This window comes from Cibotium barometz, chromosome 22 (assembly GCF_041138505.1).
Source record: "Cibotium barometz isolate CiBa-2024 chromosome 22, ASM4113850v1, whole genome shotgun sequence".
NCBI lineage: Eukaryota > Viridiplantae > Streptophyta > Polypodiopsida > Cyatheales > Cibotiaceae > Cibotium > Cibotium barometz.
In genome coordinates, this window is record NC_141067.1 from 22,679,765 (window position 1) to 22,696,617 (window position 16,853).

The window sequence follows — 16,853 nt, forward strand, 5'->3', positions numbered from 1 at the left end:
AGAGAGAGGTGTGTGTGTGTGTGTGAGTGAGTGAGAGATAAATGTGTGTGCGTGTGTGTGTGTGTGTGTGAGAGAGAGAGAGAGAGAGAGAAAGAGGTGATGTGAGAGAGGCATGTGTGTGTGCATGTAAGAGAGAGAGAGAGAGAGAGAGAGAGGTGTGATGTGTGTGTGTGAGTGAGAGCGATGTGTGGGTGCATGTGTGAATGAGAGAGAGAGAGAGAGAGAGAGAGAGGTGAATGAGTGAGAGAAAGGGAGAGAGTGTAAGAGAAAGGTGTGATCAGCAAGTTGGACATCGGGAAGGTGGCGTCCCCTACATGTAGGCAGTTAGAGTCACCCCAAGAATTCTCTAGCTTGTTACCAAAATGCTCTAGATGCGCTTTAAGGCTCATCCATGTAAGAGAGATAGAGAGAGAGAGATTGAAGTAAGCAAATGTGTTTATGCATGAGAGAGTGAGAGAGGTTAGAGAGAGAGTGAGAGAAATAGAGAAGAGAGTGAGAGAAAGAGAGAAGAGGGAGTGAGAAGAGAGATTGAGAGGCAGAAGGGAGATATGGAGATATAGATAGAGAGTGTGTGTTTAAGAATGAGGAAGGGAAAAAATGAGGGTTGAGAGAGAGAGAGAAAGAGATTTTAAATACATTAAACCATCTCAAGAGTTTTAGAATGAGGATTACTATAAATCCTCATCTTGAAGAAATTATGATGGTACCACAAGTCGTTTACCATTGAGGCGAATGACATATTCTAGCACTTATATAAGTAAATAGTTGAGTTTTGAGATAATAAAGTGTAGACATGAATGTATGATATATCTTTAAATTAATGATAAATTGGTGACCTTGTGGTGGAGGATGCTCATTTGGCCGTCGCATGTACGAAAGGTGGTCTAACAAAGCATTTTTTAAATGCCAAACTTCCTACATGTATGTGCATCTAATTATGTACGTGTATATTCATATTAGATGTACCTAAAAAAGTGTTTCTTGATGTGAGACTCATCTCAATTCTAACAGAAAGTCATCCCACATATAGTATTGAAAGATGCCTCTCTCGATCTTAAAAGAGGGTCATCCCACGGACACACACACGCACAAACACACACACATGCATGCACACAAATTCGCTTTTATCAGCTTACTCCCTCAATTTATTTATCTTACTTAAACACAAACACACATACATTTATATTTAGATATTCTCTCTCTCTCTCTCTCTCTCTCTCTCTCACACACACACACACATATACACACACACATGCGGGTCCGACACACACACACACACACACGCACACACACATATTAAAGGCAATGTGTGATCCTAGAACCCATACCCTAAACCCTAACTCCTAGACCCTAGACTCAAAACCCAAAACCCAAAACCTCAAATCCTTAAGCTCTAAACCATAAACCTTAAGCTCTAATCTCTTAAATACTATTTAAGGATTGGGAGAAATTCATAATGAGTTGAGATCATTTTTCTAAAATGTAGGAACCTACTTTATGAATTTGTAACTTGTTTGGATTATAGTACTAGATATACCTCTACTTACGGTGATTTATCAAATATATTAAAGATTATTTTTATCACTTTAATAATTTTCTAAGGTCTACCACACACAGTCATGAAGAGATGCCTTAGAAGAGAAATGCTAAAAATGGTTATTGGTGTAGGGTCTTCATTTGGATGATTTTCTCAATATTTGATAAAAGCCCCACACACACACACACACACCTCTCTCTCCCTTACACACACACACACACACACACACACACACATCCCTCTCTCACATCACCTCTCTCTCTCTCTCTCTCTCTCTCTCTCACACACACACACACACACACCCACTGACCTGGTAGGACGGCCTGAGCTAAGGGCGGGGACTGGTAGAGAAGCAACGAGATGGCGGCAGGGATGGCGATCGTGCGTTGATGGAACTTCAAGCAAATGGCTCCTCCGAATTCACAGGAGCCATCTATTTTGGGTTTTTTTTTAACTTTCCAAGGCATTGTGTAAGCAATGCATCTATTATAATGTCACTTAAGCGATGCTTTGTTGTTTACAAGTGTTGCTTCAGGCATCCTTTATCTGATGCATAGTAAGGTGTTGCTTATGCAACCATGAGTGCGACGGGGTTAGCGCGACACAACATTCTCACCTTCAGAATGCATCGTTTATGCAAGATTTGTCATCATTTAAATGACGTGTTTGCAAAAACCTGTCATTTTGGGCCCATCTTGCTAAGGCAGGGGGTTTGTTGTAGTGAGAGGACCGTAGGAGGCAATGATGTGTAGTAAGGCTAGGCGCACGGGAAAGTAAAGCAGCTTGGTCACAAGGCGAGCCCTCCCTAGGTTAATCAAGGCACAAGAAAAAGCATAGCATGCATGAGCACTAGCCAAATGAGCCCTAGTCAAGTAATCAAGGCACAAGTAAAAGCATAGCGAGCATGAGAGATGTAAGAGCTATATGCATAGACCATAAGATCTCTATGCAAAGAGATATAGAGCTCTATACTAATAGATATATAGATAAGAGATTTTTGCATAAGATCTCAATACTAAGAGCTCATATGCTCAAGTACTCTCTATACTTAGAGCTCATATGCTCAAGTACTCTCTACATAAAGCTCATATGCTCTTATGTATAATATTTTTATTAAGTATGTATAAGAGCTCTACACATCGAGCTCTAATAGGACATATTGGTTTCTATATAATGCTCTTATGTTTTTATGCATAAGAGCCTGCTCTATACATAAGAGAAATACGCATAAGCTCCAAGATCTTATGATTTTATGCACAAAGAAGAATAAGAGCTCTTAGCTCCTATACATGAGAGAATAGAAATATATATACTAAAGATCTCCATACATAGATCTCTTAGTATGAAGCTCCAAGCTCTTATTCACTTATACATATAGCTCATTTGATCATAAGCTTGGTATAATACACTTATGTTTTTATGCATAAGAGCATAAGCGCTATATAAATAAGAGAAATATGCATAAGCTCCAAGATCTTATGCTTTTATGCATAGAGCATTAAGAGCTCTTAGCTCTTATACATGAGAGAATAGAATTATATATACTAAAGATCTGCATACATAGATTTCTTAGTATAAAGATCTAAACTCTTATTCACTTATACATACAACTCATTTGATCATAAGCTCTATATATGGCATAGAGATCTTATAAATAATAAAGGTCCAAGCTCTTATTCACTTATACATAGAGCTTATTCATAAGCTTTATATTGCATAATGTATCAAGCCTAATGCATAAAAACCATTATGCATTAAACCAATGCATAAAAGCTTTAAGGATTTATGCTCAAGCCTAAAGCTTTATGCATAAGGATTTAATCAAAAGCAAAGAATCAAAGATACTAAAGAAGATAATAATATGAAAGGCTTACCTTTTGATTGGTCGTTGGAATGAAGCTAACTATAAGAAACCCTAAGACCTAAACCTCCAAAAAATCAAACATAATAAAGTTAATTTAAAAAACATTTAATAAGTTTACCTAGTAAAAGAGGAGATTTAAAACAAATAGTTATAATCTCAAGTTTTAGAGATAGAGAAGTGAGAATACAAAGAATAATATAAGAATAAAAAATATAGAGGTAAGTATAATAATCTCCTTCCAATCTTACATATGCATATAAATGAATGAAAATAAAGAAAGGAGAGGAACAGAGAGGAGAAAACCTTACCTTGAGGATGAGTTCATGATTTTCTTGCTTGAGGTGGGGAAGAACACAAAGGGAAGAGAGAGAATGAGATTGTTACTCGAGGTAGAGGCGATGAAAGCACTTAAAGGGAAGAGTTCTTGCTTGAGGTAGGGGAGTGGAAGCAACTGATATATGTCTTTTCATTGCAAATTTTGCGAAGGGAGGAAAAGTTCTAAGATTGGCAAGACAAAAGCATAGGTCACATGTGGCATGTGAGAATCCTAAATTTTTTATTTTAGTATGTGGTTATACATCTGTGCATGTATAGCCACATGTATACTCATGCCCATAGACACGTATTAAGATTAGAGAAGGTATAAATATCCAAGCCTGAATAATCTCCTAAATTCAACAGATATTCTAAATCTAGTCTACAATGAGATCATGACATGACGTGCACACAATTACTCCACCGATGGAATGATGAGGATCCTCATGGATTCACCAGCATGGCAACACTTAGAAGACAAGTGGTTGCAATTCAAGGAGGAGACACGTCACTTATGGCTTAGATTGGGGATGGATGGATTCAATCCATTTTGTCTCAAATCAATAGTATGGACCACATGGCTAGTGGTAGTAGTAAACTACAATATCCCTTCATGGAATTCCATATAGAAGGGTCATGTGATGCTAGATCTTCTCATGCCCAAAAGCACAAAGTCAATAACATGGATGTGTATCTTAATCTGTTAACTAAGAAGCTTGAGATATTATGGTGTGGCATCCAAGTGCATGATGTGTCCTGGTCGCTTTCACAATGTAGTGGAGAGATGAACAAAATTTAAATGTGGATAATGCATGACTTTCTAGGATATGGAGAGTGCTTTAGTATGCATTCTAACCTTAATAATTTACTTAGAGTTTTACATTAGTGTATGATGTGTCAAATATAAATTATATACTCTAAACACAACATATTTTTCTTTTGCAAGCAAATTAGTTTTTGGCTTTGATGTATGATGTATCAAATATAAATTGTATACTCTAAACACCACATATTTGTCTCTTGAAAACAATTAGGACACAACTTTGGCCATAGTTCTTGTCCAATTTGTGGACCATCACTTGTTACATCATGGCTAGATCATCTCAAGAACGTCCTGTATGGGAATCATTTACTGATTTTCTCCATATGATCATGAGAAGTTTGTTCCATCTAAAAATGGAGTTCCCCCACATAGTCTAATATTAGGTGATTGGTAAGTGGTGTGGAGAGGATCAACCTAAACGCCACCCCCGTATTTAATCTCCTTTTGACGTTCAGATTTGGCAAATATAAAATTCATTCATTTTCTAGATCAAATACACATCCTAAAAAGTGTGGCATCAAACATTTAGGATCACTCATTTGGCAAGAGAGATTCTCTTCTTGTTTGGGAGGATTGGGATTTATTGATCATCTCCTAACCAGTTGGCCAAGCATTCAAGAAAATGAAAAAGGTGGCGTCACCTCTATGACACCTTGGATCTTGACAAAGAAGGAGCATGAGAGAGGAAAGGATCAAATTGCATCCATTCAAGAAAACCAAAAGGTGTCCTCACCTATGGCACCTTGGATCGTGACAAAGAAGGAGCATAAGAGAGTGAAGGATCAAGTTTCATCCATTCACACATATACATATGTCATGTGTTCTTTAAAAGGGAAATTTCCAAAAACTGTAAGATTCCTCCCCCCAGCCCCTCAAAATGTCCAGTTTCTCCCCTTGTAATCAATCCCCTTTTCAGAATAATAACAGATCTTGTTTCTATCTGTTTTGGCCTAGAGAGAGAAAATATTTTAGAGAGAGATAATTCAGTTTTTAGATATCTTTGGATGGCAAAATATCCCTTCCTATTAAAATGATTTCCCTTGAAACATAAATTCAAAAAGAAATTTCCAGTTTGCAGTTCGAATAAATCGAAAATAGGTAAAAAGGACCTTAGGGTCCAGATTTTTTGAACATTTTGAATTAAGGTTCCTATGGACCAATAGGATTAATCCAAATGTAGGGAGGAGATAAATTGAAGAATAAAATAAAATCCCCCAAAACTGAGTAAATGCTCACATAAGATGAAGACTTGACTAAGGACAAGGTTTATTAGTTAAAAAAGAAGAGATATTTAGAGGAAATGATGCATTTTTGACACCTCAGTGTGGGGAATTTCCCTCATGAAGGAGGCACCTATTTCACATGTGTGGATGAGTTTTAAACTCACAAATAATGAGATATTTTTATCTCTCCTCTCTCCTGTTTCAACTAGATCCAAAAAGTAAGCTAAATTGACCTAAAAATGGTCAAAAAGTGACCAAACTGATCTGGAAAATTCTAGAATCAGTTTGCTTGGTTAGAGGCTCCCTTTTTCCTATAAATCGAAGCCTCCCCCTTTGTAAAAGGTTAATAATGTTTATGCACTGCTACTCTACTCCTCCCCAGAGTTAAATACATTGAATTCACTCGATAATTCAATTATTTTTGACTAAATCCTCTCCAAAAGAACTGGTGGCCACTCTTGCTGCAAACAAGAGTAGAACCCTCAATCCCTCAAGCCAAAGGAAAGCTTACAAACTCCATGTAAGCTTAATTCTTACTTATTGTGAATTTTAAATCTATGGTTTTCTTAAATTTTATGCTTTGAAAATGTTTGAATTAAAATCTGATGCTATGCCTTGATGGAAAGGCCACCCCCTTCTCTTCTTTACAATTCAGCCCTTCTTAATCTTGGAAAGTTTAATTAAATGATTGATTAAACTCTTTTCATTGTTTAATCTCTGATTCTTAGAAAATAGAGTAGATTAGAGATATTAGAATTCAAATTGGATTAATTCAAGTCATAAATTGAATGTTAAAATTGAGAAATGGTCAGCTATACAAAGGAGGTTATGGTAAAATCTTCTTAAATTTTGTGGAACTGAAGTTTATCATATATCATTAGAATATTCTAAAAGAGTAATTCCTTCCATTTGTGCATTCTAAAAGATTTATTTCAAAAGTGTCATTCTCATCAATTTTGATTTTATGCATAGAAAGATGCATAAAGGAATTTATTTTTAATTCAAAAGTGTCATTCTCATTAATTTTGATTTTATACATAGAAATATGCATAAAAGAATTTATTTTTATGTCAAAAGTTTTATTCTCATTAATTTTGATTTTATGCATAGAAAGATGAATAAAGGAATTTATTTTTATTTCAAAAGTTTCATTCTCATTAATTTTGATTTTATGCATAGAAAGATGCATAAAGGAATTTATTTTTAATTAGAGTCATTCTTAAAAGAGCTATATAAATAAGAGAAATATGCATAAGCTCCAAGATCTTATGCTTTTATGCATAGAGCATAAGAGCTCTTAGCACTTATACATGAGAGAATAGAATTATTTATACTAAAGATCTACATACATAGATTTCTTAGTATAAAGATCCAAACTCTTGTTCACTCATACATACAACTCATTTGATCATAAGCTCTATATATGGCATAGAGATCTTATGAATTATAAAGGTCCAAGCTCTTATTCACTTATACATAGATCTTATTCATAAGCTTGATATTGCATAATGTATCAAGCCTAATGCATAAAAACCATTATGCATTAAATCAATGCATAAAAGCTTTTAGGATTTATGCTCAAGCCTAAAGCTTTATGCTTAAGGCTTCAACCAAAAGCAAAGAATTAAAGAGACTAAAGAAGATAATAATATGAAAGGCTTACCTCTTGATTGGTTGTTGGAATGAAGCTAACTATAAGAGACCCTAAAACCTGAACCTCCAAAAAATCAAACATAATAAAGTTAATTTAAAAAACATTTAATAAGTTTACCTAGTAAAAGAGGAGATTTAAAACAAATAGTTATAATGTCAAGTTTTAGAGATAGAGGAGTGAGAATAGGAAGAATAATATAAGAATAAAAAAGACAGAGGTAAGTATAATAATCTACTTTCAATCTTACATATGCATATAAATGAATGAAAATAAAGAAAGGAGAGGAACAGAGAGGAGAAAACCTTACCTTGAGGATGAGTTCATGATTTTCTTGCTTGAGGTAGGGAAGAACACAAAGGGAAGAGAGAGAATGAGATTGTTACTCGAGGTAGAGGAGATGAAAGCACTTAAAGGGAAGAGTTCTTGCTTGAGGTAGGGGAGTGGAAGCAACTGATATATGTCTTTTCATTGCAAATTTTGCGAAGGGAGGAAAAGTTCTAAGATTGGCAAGACAACAGCATAGGTCACATGTGGCATGTGAGAATCCTAAATTTTTTATTTCAGTATGTGGTTATACATCTGTGTATTATAGCCACATGTATACTCATGCCCATAGACACATATTAAGATTAGAGAAGGTATAAATATCCAAGCCTGAATGATCCTCTATTTTTGGGAGAGCCATGTCTAATTTCTTGTAGTTTTGTAGGTATCCATGAGAAATGATACTTCACCTTCATCATCTGTCAAGGATGATGTTTTTCCCATGAGGAGTCATCATGAGTGGTTTTGTCACAAGATTCCATCTCTATGTGAGATGAAAGGGATAAATTGTGTGTTTATAGTAATGGGCATGTGTGTTTATAGTAATGGGCATGCGAGAAGAATTCTTTGGTAAGTATATATGTTAATTTCTCTCGCTTGCACGCATTTAATTGAAGTGTTTATATGTTTTTTCGTTTATTTAGGATGAGTATTAGGAGGAGACAGATTGTAGTATGAGGGATTTAGTGCATCATTACTCTATAACAAGAAGGTTATTGTGTAAAGCATTGAGATGTCTCTAGGAGAGAATTGATGTGAATGAGGTCATGAGTTGGTATCCTATGCACAATCAATAAATGTTTCCATCAATGCCACATAAAGTTAACCCTTCGTGTGACCTTGGAGCTACTGAACTTGCCAACCATGTACGATTGGAGCAAGCTTAGCGTTACAAGCATCTTTCAATGTGTGCTTATGTTTTGTTGTTTACTTCTTTTGTATGTTTATTTCCTAATCTCTTCAATTAATCTATGTACTTTCTAATCTCATAAATTAAGCTATGTTATCTTATGTGTATATAGAGTTATGAAAAGATGCTTCCTTGGAACAACAAGTTGTTAGATATGAGGGCACATGCTAGAAGAGTGGTAATGACACTTGGCATGGATAATGAACGCATACATGCATTTGTCAATAATTGTGTACTATTTAGGGGCATTCACAAAGATGCAACCCAATGTGTCAATGATTGTGTACTATTTAGGAGCATTCACAAAGATGCTAACCAACGTCCAAGCGTGGTGAGTCTTGTCTACTGAAGTGATTTTCAAGGTACGGTGGAACCTCATTGAAAGGCAGTAAGAAATTTTCCTATTATCCCTATATTCAACAGATATTCTAAATCAAGTCTATAATGAGATCATGACATTTAGGGCACAAAAATCCTCAGATGCATTAATGGAGAATATTTGGTGGTAATCATAAAAGATCAAAGAAAGAAAGTGGCAAGGGATTGTAACACTCATTCTTAGATGCAATAATGGATTAAAGAAAGACCTTAGCAAGGGAAAAAAACACCCATTTTTAGAAATAATGTCAACTTAGATCTTTTTTACGTTTTATACCTACCCTTCTAAATTCATGATTATGAATGATCAATGCTCGGCCATTATTGGAAGTTATATTGGGGAGTTTAGAGGCCTTAGTAGTAGTGTGCACAATAGACTACTACACTTACAAAATTTAGGGCACCAAGAGCCTCAAATAAGCTAATGGAGCCTGTTTGGGAGCAACCATCGAATATCAAAGAAAGAAATACCTTAGCAAGGGGGATAGCAGTTGTGTTCCGAGTTACAAGATTTAACAATTTATGCTTGTGACTTGCAGTATTGCAAATGCTTGACCCTCCTCTACATTGAGATTTTTTATTTCACATATTTATTTCAACATTTAGTGGTTTATTATTTATAAGAGCTCTATGTAACAAGCTCATTCCTAGTATGGGTGGGAGGGCGGCAAGCCTTTGTAGGCCATGCATATTCCATTACATAATCCTCATAATGAAGAAGTGGTTTTGACTCTCGACTTGAGAAAGCACTTGGTCGATGTACGGACTTGCCTCCCATAATGCTAGAGGAGGGGGTAATCCTTGGAGCAAAGTCTAATGAAGCATGTTAACACTCTGCATAGTCTCTATATATGTGTGCAATGCATGGGTGCCTTGCAAGGCATCATGGCATATATCCTATTGTGCAAGGCCTCATTAGTTCTCAATGTGTCATGTGCATCTATACGAAGTGCATCCTTCATATTTTCCATCCCAGGTAAGGAGGACTCAACAAAGTCATTATGCCTTGATTCAACATCTTTCTGCGAGGATGACTCTACAAACTCATCACTTTGACCAAATGCATCATCACTCTTTACATTGTCTTTGGGAAGCATCATCTCCGAATCATCTTATGCCTTAACATTTCCACCTAGAGGGAGGCCAAGAGAGATGACCCACCAAGATGGAGCATTAGGTTGTCACTTAAGGAGTGCATTTTTTCCGCCTCCTACGACCCCTTACCCTAAAGTAATCCCATGCAAAGTGGCCCATCTAGGGGTAGATCTGACACTGGTTGTTGTCACGTCTACCTCATGTCTCTGTACATTGTTTTGAGGGACTACAGGTCCCAGAAGTAGCATAAAAACCACAAAGGACACCCCTTCTCTCTATAAAAAGTCCTTAAGATTTTGTAAACCGGCCTCTAAGACCAATGATGTACTCATGCCGAGAAATGGCCAAAGTAGCTTGTCACCCCTACCTGTGATTTGCCATGTCGGCATCAAGGCGGGGTTAGTGCCAAAGTAGCAAACCCTAGCACATAGAGGGAGTTAGGAAGAGTGAAAGCTTATTTGTATGACTCGCATCATCCAACCACCTTGAAGTAGCCCAAAGATTTGGCACCAAGGGGGGGTGTTGAGAATTGTGGTGCCAAAGTGCACTAGACAAGAGGTATGGAGTGAGAAATGCCATATGGCAAGTAGACATTTATCCCATATGCAAGGGAAGTCCCATGAGATTTGTACCTCCACCCTATAAAAGGGGTTATTTTTCAAGCAATGAATCATCTCATGCACTTTGCACATCTCAAGTCTCTCTATGAGTCCAAGCTAATCTATCTTGGAACCTAATTGATTTGAGTTTATCGCACATACACATCATCATGTGTATAATTAGACACCATCCACCTTAGGTCATTTTAATAATGTGTAATTAGTAGGTGATTAGTGTGGAATTAGCATCATTGCCATAGAGAGCTTGGGTCTCCCAAAATCTCAACATCACTGTCATGAGCCATCACCGTAAACTTGTGAATAGCATCAGGCGTAGCAAACGTGGAAAAAGTAGAAATGGTGGACACCTGTAGGACTAGTGTAGGCTACCCCAACGGCCTTTGGAAATGGCCAATAAGCATGAGGGAGATCTATAAATGTGAGTGTAAAAGGTAATGGTTCTGGTCTTCTTTGTGACAGGGTCAAAGTAGTTGGTGTAGCATAATGGTTCTTGTCTTCTGTGATAGGGTCAAAGTTTCTCGTGTAGGCTAGGAAGAAAATCTTCCTTAGGCCCAAACGAAAAGGAGTTCCCTTGAAAAATGTTTAGGCTACCTTTGTTGTTGCATCAAAGTCTACTTGTTTTGCAAGAATCCCCTCCCAAGTAGCCTTACATCTAGGAAGAATACTTGGAACGAGACTTGGAACAATCCCCTCGCAAGTAGCCTAACATCTTTAAAATGGAGTGCGAAGATGGAGGGCAAGATCGCTACTACCCAATTAAGGGCCTAGATATACGATCGGTGATCAAGGATTTTTCCAATGAAAATCGTCTTGGATTATTTTTCCAATGAAAATCGTCTTAGAGTCTTGAATATTTCTGGTGAAGAGGATGTTTCGCACGGTCAGAGGGGATTAATTAGCATGATGCTAATAAAAAAAGAGGACGACTTGAACGCTATTTAAGAGTAATCCGTTATCGAGACAAAAAATCAGAAGAGGCATCCAAGCCAAGCACGGGAGGGGCAAGGAGCGGAGAAGGGAGGCAACAAGGAAGATGGAGAGGAGTATGGCTAGTAGGATGGTGGAGGAAAAGGCAATATTAAAGAGGTGTGAGGTGGACGAAGAGCATAGGGGCAGACATGCAAAGGGGAGGGTAGTGAACGGCAAGGTTAGAAGAGAAGACGTGAAGCACGCAGAACAGGGAGCTTCACGACGCTGTATCCTAGACTTGAGCTGTTGCACCCATATGGATACCAAACAGTCGAGGACAAGTGTAATCTTACCAAGATAATATTTTTAATTAGCAAGCTAGATAAGATAATCAAATTTTAAACACAATTGGCAAGATTCATAGTTTGTGAGCCCATGTATTTTTTTGCCAATCACGTAAGAAAACAATGCCATTAATCAAAAGGGATTCATGCTAAGCGTAGTTCATTCATGAGAGTGTGTGTATAAATTGGCGGCGTGTAATTATATTCTAATAATGTAAAAAACAAGTTTTAAAACTTGGTTACACAATTGGCCAGATTCATATTTTGTAAGCCCATCTAATATTTTTGGCAATCACATAAGAAAACAATGTTGTTATTCACAGAGACTATGTGTATAAGTTGGTGGGGAATAGTTATATTCTAAACAACGTGATGATGGCATATTTTGTGAGGCCATGTGGTTTTTTTTTTTGGGGCCAATCATGTAAGACAAGAAAACAGTGTCAAAAGAAATATTCACGAGTGTGTGCACTTGTGGCAGTCTAAGAAAGGGTTTTGCCGACGCTGGCGATGAGGCTTTCCACCTCATCCTTATCGATGCCGAAGGCTGTCTCTAGCACCTCCTCCGGGAGGGGTGGGTAGGCGTCGAAGAGAGCGGCGGCGAGCTGCGAGGTGCCCGGGTTCTGGCTATTGAGGGCGGAGATGGCGAGGGCGGAGTGGTCCTTGTCGGGGTTGAGCTGGAAATGCACAAGGCCGCGAGGGAAGACAAAGAGATCGCCGGGGGAGAGGGTCTGCTGAAAGAGGGTATTGTTGGGCGTGGCGGTGACGAAGCCCACCTTGAGCGTGCCCTTGGCCAGGAAGAGCACCTCGGTGGCGCGGGGATGAACGTGGGGCGGGTTTAATCCCTTGGGGTCGAAGTCGATGCGGGCGATGGACAGGCCCTGCGTGTTGAGAGCAAAGAAGTTGGCTGCGCTGGCCAGGTTGACGGACACGCCCAGCCCTTTGATAGGTTTGGCGGGATACTCAAGCATCGTGAACTTGAAGTCGGCGTCCTGCACCTCATTGGCTGGCTTGCAGGTGAACCCGTTGAGGGTGATCATGCTGGTGTTATCCGCCACACAGAAGTCCTGCAGAGGGTCTCCATCGGCGGCCCTCACTTGTTGTATGAGCGGAGACATGAGCATGACTAGTGCCAGTAGAAGCAAGCTGCTGGCTGCTGCTGCTGCCATATTGGTTTGCGGATGGAGGGAATGCGATGATGAGGAGGGAAAGCTGTGAGCGCCCTGGGATATAATTGGAGATGATCAGAATAGATCCTCATGCGCCAGACGTGGTATTTATATGCTGCAGCGGGAAAGAACAAGTCTAATTATCCGCTCGCTCGCTCTCGAAGGAACCAGTCCTATCCGCTCCAAGAAAGAGTCGCCGCTTCGACAGACCCAGTCCCCGTTCGATCCCCGCTGTCGGAATTGAGGTAGGACGTCACCGCTGATTGACGTAGTCTCCAATTGCCGCCCATGTCAAACCGATGTTGACATCCGCATTCCAGAACCTTGTGGTTTATGTTGTATCCTTCGCATTGATGATCGCTGGTTTATGTCACGCCGGCCATAGGTGCCACGCAGTTGAAGGAGACAACATAATTTGTTCGTTGAAAGAGAGAGAGAGAGAGGGGAGAGAGAGGGACGAGAGTGTGTGAGGGAGACAGAGAAGTGGTAGTACCACCAACTTCCTAAACTATGTACATAAGTATTTAAGATGAGATTAGATTTTCTTATGCTCAGCTTCCCAAGGATTCACGTTCTCTCTTGGAAGGGCAAGTAAACCTTCAAAGTTTTGGCTCACTGCTGCTAAGCTAATGCTGTAGAGATGGGACCACAAGGGTATGGATTCTAGCTTGCTTTTCTTTTCTAGGATGAATCTTTTTTTATTGGGTTTGTGTAGAGAGAGAGAGAGAGAGAGAGAGCAGATGTGATAATAGTTGATACATACCACACTTCCTTTCTGTTTTTATTTGTGCAAGCCCTCACACATGTAGAGAAAGAAGGCATATTTTTCTTTGGATATTTCGGAGTTCTGTAAGTGTCCACTACTGTGTGAACAACCTCTTCATAAGAGGACATAACATGGGGCCGTGGTGCCTATATAAGCCATTGTACATGGTGGAAGTATTATGATAATACAATTATTGCTGTGCTATGTAAGCTTTCTCTATTGTTGGTTATCACATCCTCATTGTACATGGTGGAAGTATTATCATAATACAATTTAAATTATACAATTATTGCTGTGCTATGTAAGCTTTCTCGATTGTTGGCTATCACATCCTCATTGTACATGGTGGAAGTATTATCATAATACAATTCAAATTATACAATTATTGTTGTGCTATGTAAGCTTTCTCTATTGTTGGCTATCACATCCTTCTCTCTCTCTCTCTCTCTCTCTCTCTCTCTCTCTCTCTCTCTCTCAGCACCATTTCCATGGCTTGAACCTCCATCTCCATCTCTCTTTGCACAAGTTCTGGTCCTACACTTGCATTATGAACATCTTCCACCCACCATAACATGAGCTCTTATCATGTGGATACTAATACAATATCAAAGCCCTGATCCATAATACTCCCATTAATCAACTTTCATTAGTAAAAATCCTTCTTCTCATCTTTACCTAAGCACACTCTATCAATGTTTTGCTTTGTTCTCCCTCTACGGAGCATCACTTTTTGAGATTTTTAGTGTGTTTTGAAGATAACACATAGCTACCTCATCACCTAAAGGGGCTTATCTCAACTTAAAGAAAAGGCGGGGAAAAATATATCTCAAACCAATTAAAAAAACATATATATTAGGGGTGACATGGAAAATTGATCAATTAATTTTAGGGCCTTCTAACTAGTGGTACAAACAAACCACGTCTTAAGCTTCACTACAACACGTCGAGGGAACAACTATCTATATATCTATTAGTATAGAGCTCTATATCTCTTTGCATAGAGATCTTATGGTCTATGCATATAGCTCTTACATCTCTCATGCTCGCTATGCTTTTACTTGTGCCTTGATTACTTGACTAGGGCTCATTTGGCTAGTGCTCATGCATTCTATGCTTTTTCTTGTGCCTTGATTAACCTAGGGAGGGCTCGCCTTGTGACCAAGCTGCTTTACTTTCCCGTGTACCTAGCCTTACTACACATCATTGCCTCCTACGGTCCTCTCACTACAACAAACCCCCTGCCTTAGCAAGATGGGCCCAAAATGACAGGTTTTTGCAAACACGTCATTTAAATGATGACAAATCTTGCATAAACGATGCATTCTGAAGGTGAGAATGTTGTGTCGCGCTAACCCCGTCGCACTCATGGTTGCATAAGCAACACCTTACTACGCATCAGATCAAGAATGCCTGAAGCAACACTTGTAAACAACAAAGCATCGCTTAAGTGACATTATAATAGATGCATTGCTTACACAATGCCTTGGAAAGTTAAAAAAAAACCCAAAATAGATGGCTCCTGTGAATTCGGAGGAGCCATTTGCTTGAAGTTCCATCAACGCACGATCGCCATCCCTGCCGCCATCTCGTTGCTTCTCTACCAGTCCCCGCCCTTAGCTCAGGCCGTCCTACCAGGTCAGTGGGTGTGTGTGTGTGTGTGTGTGTGTGTGTGAGAGAGAGAGAGAGAGAGAGAGAGAGAGAGAGGTGATGTGAGAGAGGGATGTGTGTGTGTGTGTGTGTGTGTGTGTGTAAGGGAGAGAGGTGTGTGTGTGTGTGTGTGTGTGTGTGTGTAAGGGAGAGAGAGGTGTGTGTGTGTGTGTGAGTGAGTGAGAGATAAATGTGTGTGCGTGTGTGTGTGTGTGTGTGAGAGAGAGAGAGAGAGAGAGAGAGGTGATGTGAGAGAGGCATGTGTGTGTGCATGTAAGAGAGAGAGAGAGAGAGAGGTGTGATGTGTGTGTGTGAGTGAGAGCGATGTGTGGGTGCATGTGTGAATGAGAGAGAGAGAGAGAGAGAGAGAGAGAGAGGTGAATGAGTGAGAGAAAGGGAGAGAGTGTAAGAGAAAGGTGTGATCAGCAAGTTGGACATCGGGAAGGTGGCGTCCCCTACATGTAGGCAGTTAGAGTCACCCCAAGAATTCTCTAGCTTGTTACCAAAATGCTCTAGATGCGCTTTAAGGCTCATCCATGTAAGAGAGATAGAGAGAGAGAGATTGAAGTAAGCAAATGTGTTTATGCATGAGAGAGTGAGAGAGGTTAGAGAGAGAGTGAGAGAAATAGAGAAGAGAGTGAGAGAAAGAGAGAAGAGGGAGTGAGAAGAGAGATTGAGAGGCAGAAGGGAGATATGGAGATATAGATAGAGAGTGTGTGTTTAAGAATGAGGAAGGGAAAAAATGAGGGTTGAGAGAGAGAGAGAAAGAGATTTTAAATACATTAAACCATCTCAAGAGTTTTAGAATGAGGATTACTATAAATCCTCATCTTGAAGAAATTATGATGGTACCACAAGTCATTTACCATTGAGGCGAATGACATATTCTAGCACTTATATAAGTAAATAGTTGAGTTTTGAGATAATAAAGTGTAGACATGAATGTATGATATATCTTTAAATTAATGATAAATTGGTGACCTTGTGGTGGAGGATGCTCATTTGGCCGTCGCATGTACGAAAGGTGGTCTAACAAAGCATTTTTTAAATGCCAAACTTCCTACATGTATGTGCATCTAATTATGTACGTGTATATTCATATTAGATGTACCTAAAAAAGTGTTTCTTGATGTGAGACTCATCTCAATTCTAACAGAAAGTCATCCCACATATAGTATTGAAAGATGCCTCTCTCGATCTTAAAAGAGGGTCATCCCACGGACACACACACGCACAAACACACACACATGCATGCACACAAATTCGCTTTTATCA

The 16,853-nt window shown here is 39.0% G+C and overlaps 1 pseudogene; it reads right to left on the bottom strand.

Annotated features, from left to right (window-relative positions):
* Positions 1-12,478: 12,478 nt before the first annotated feature.
* On the bottom strand, positions 12,479-13,165 carry LOC147626421 (germin-like protein 8-2 pseudogene; annotated as a pseudogene).
* Positions 13,166-16,853: the final 3,688 nt, after the last annotated feature.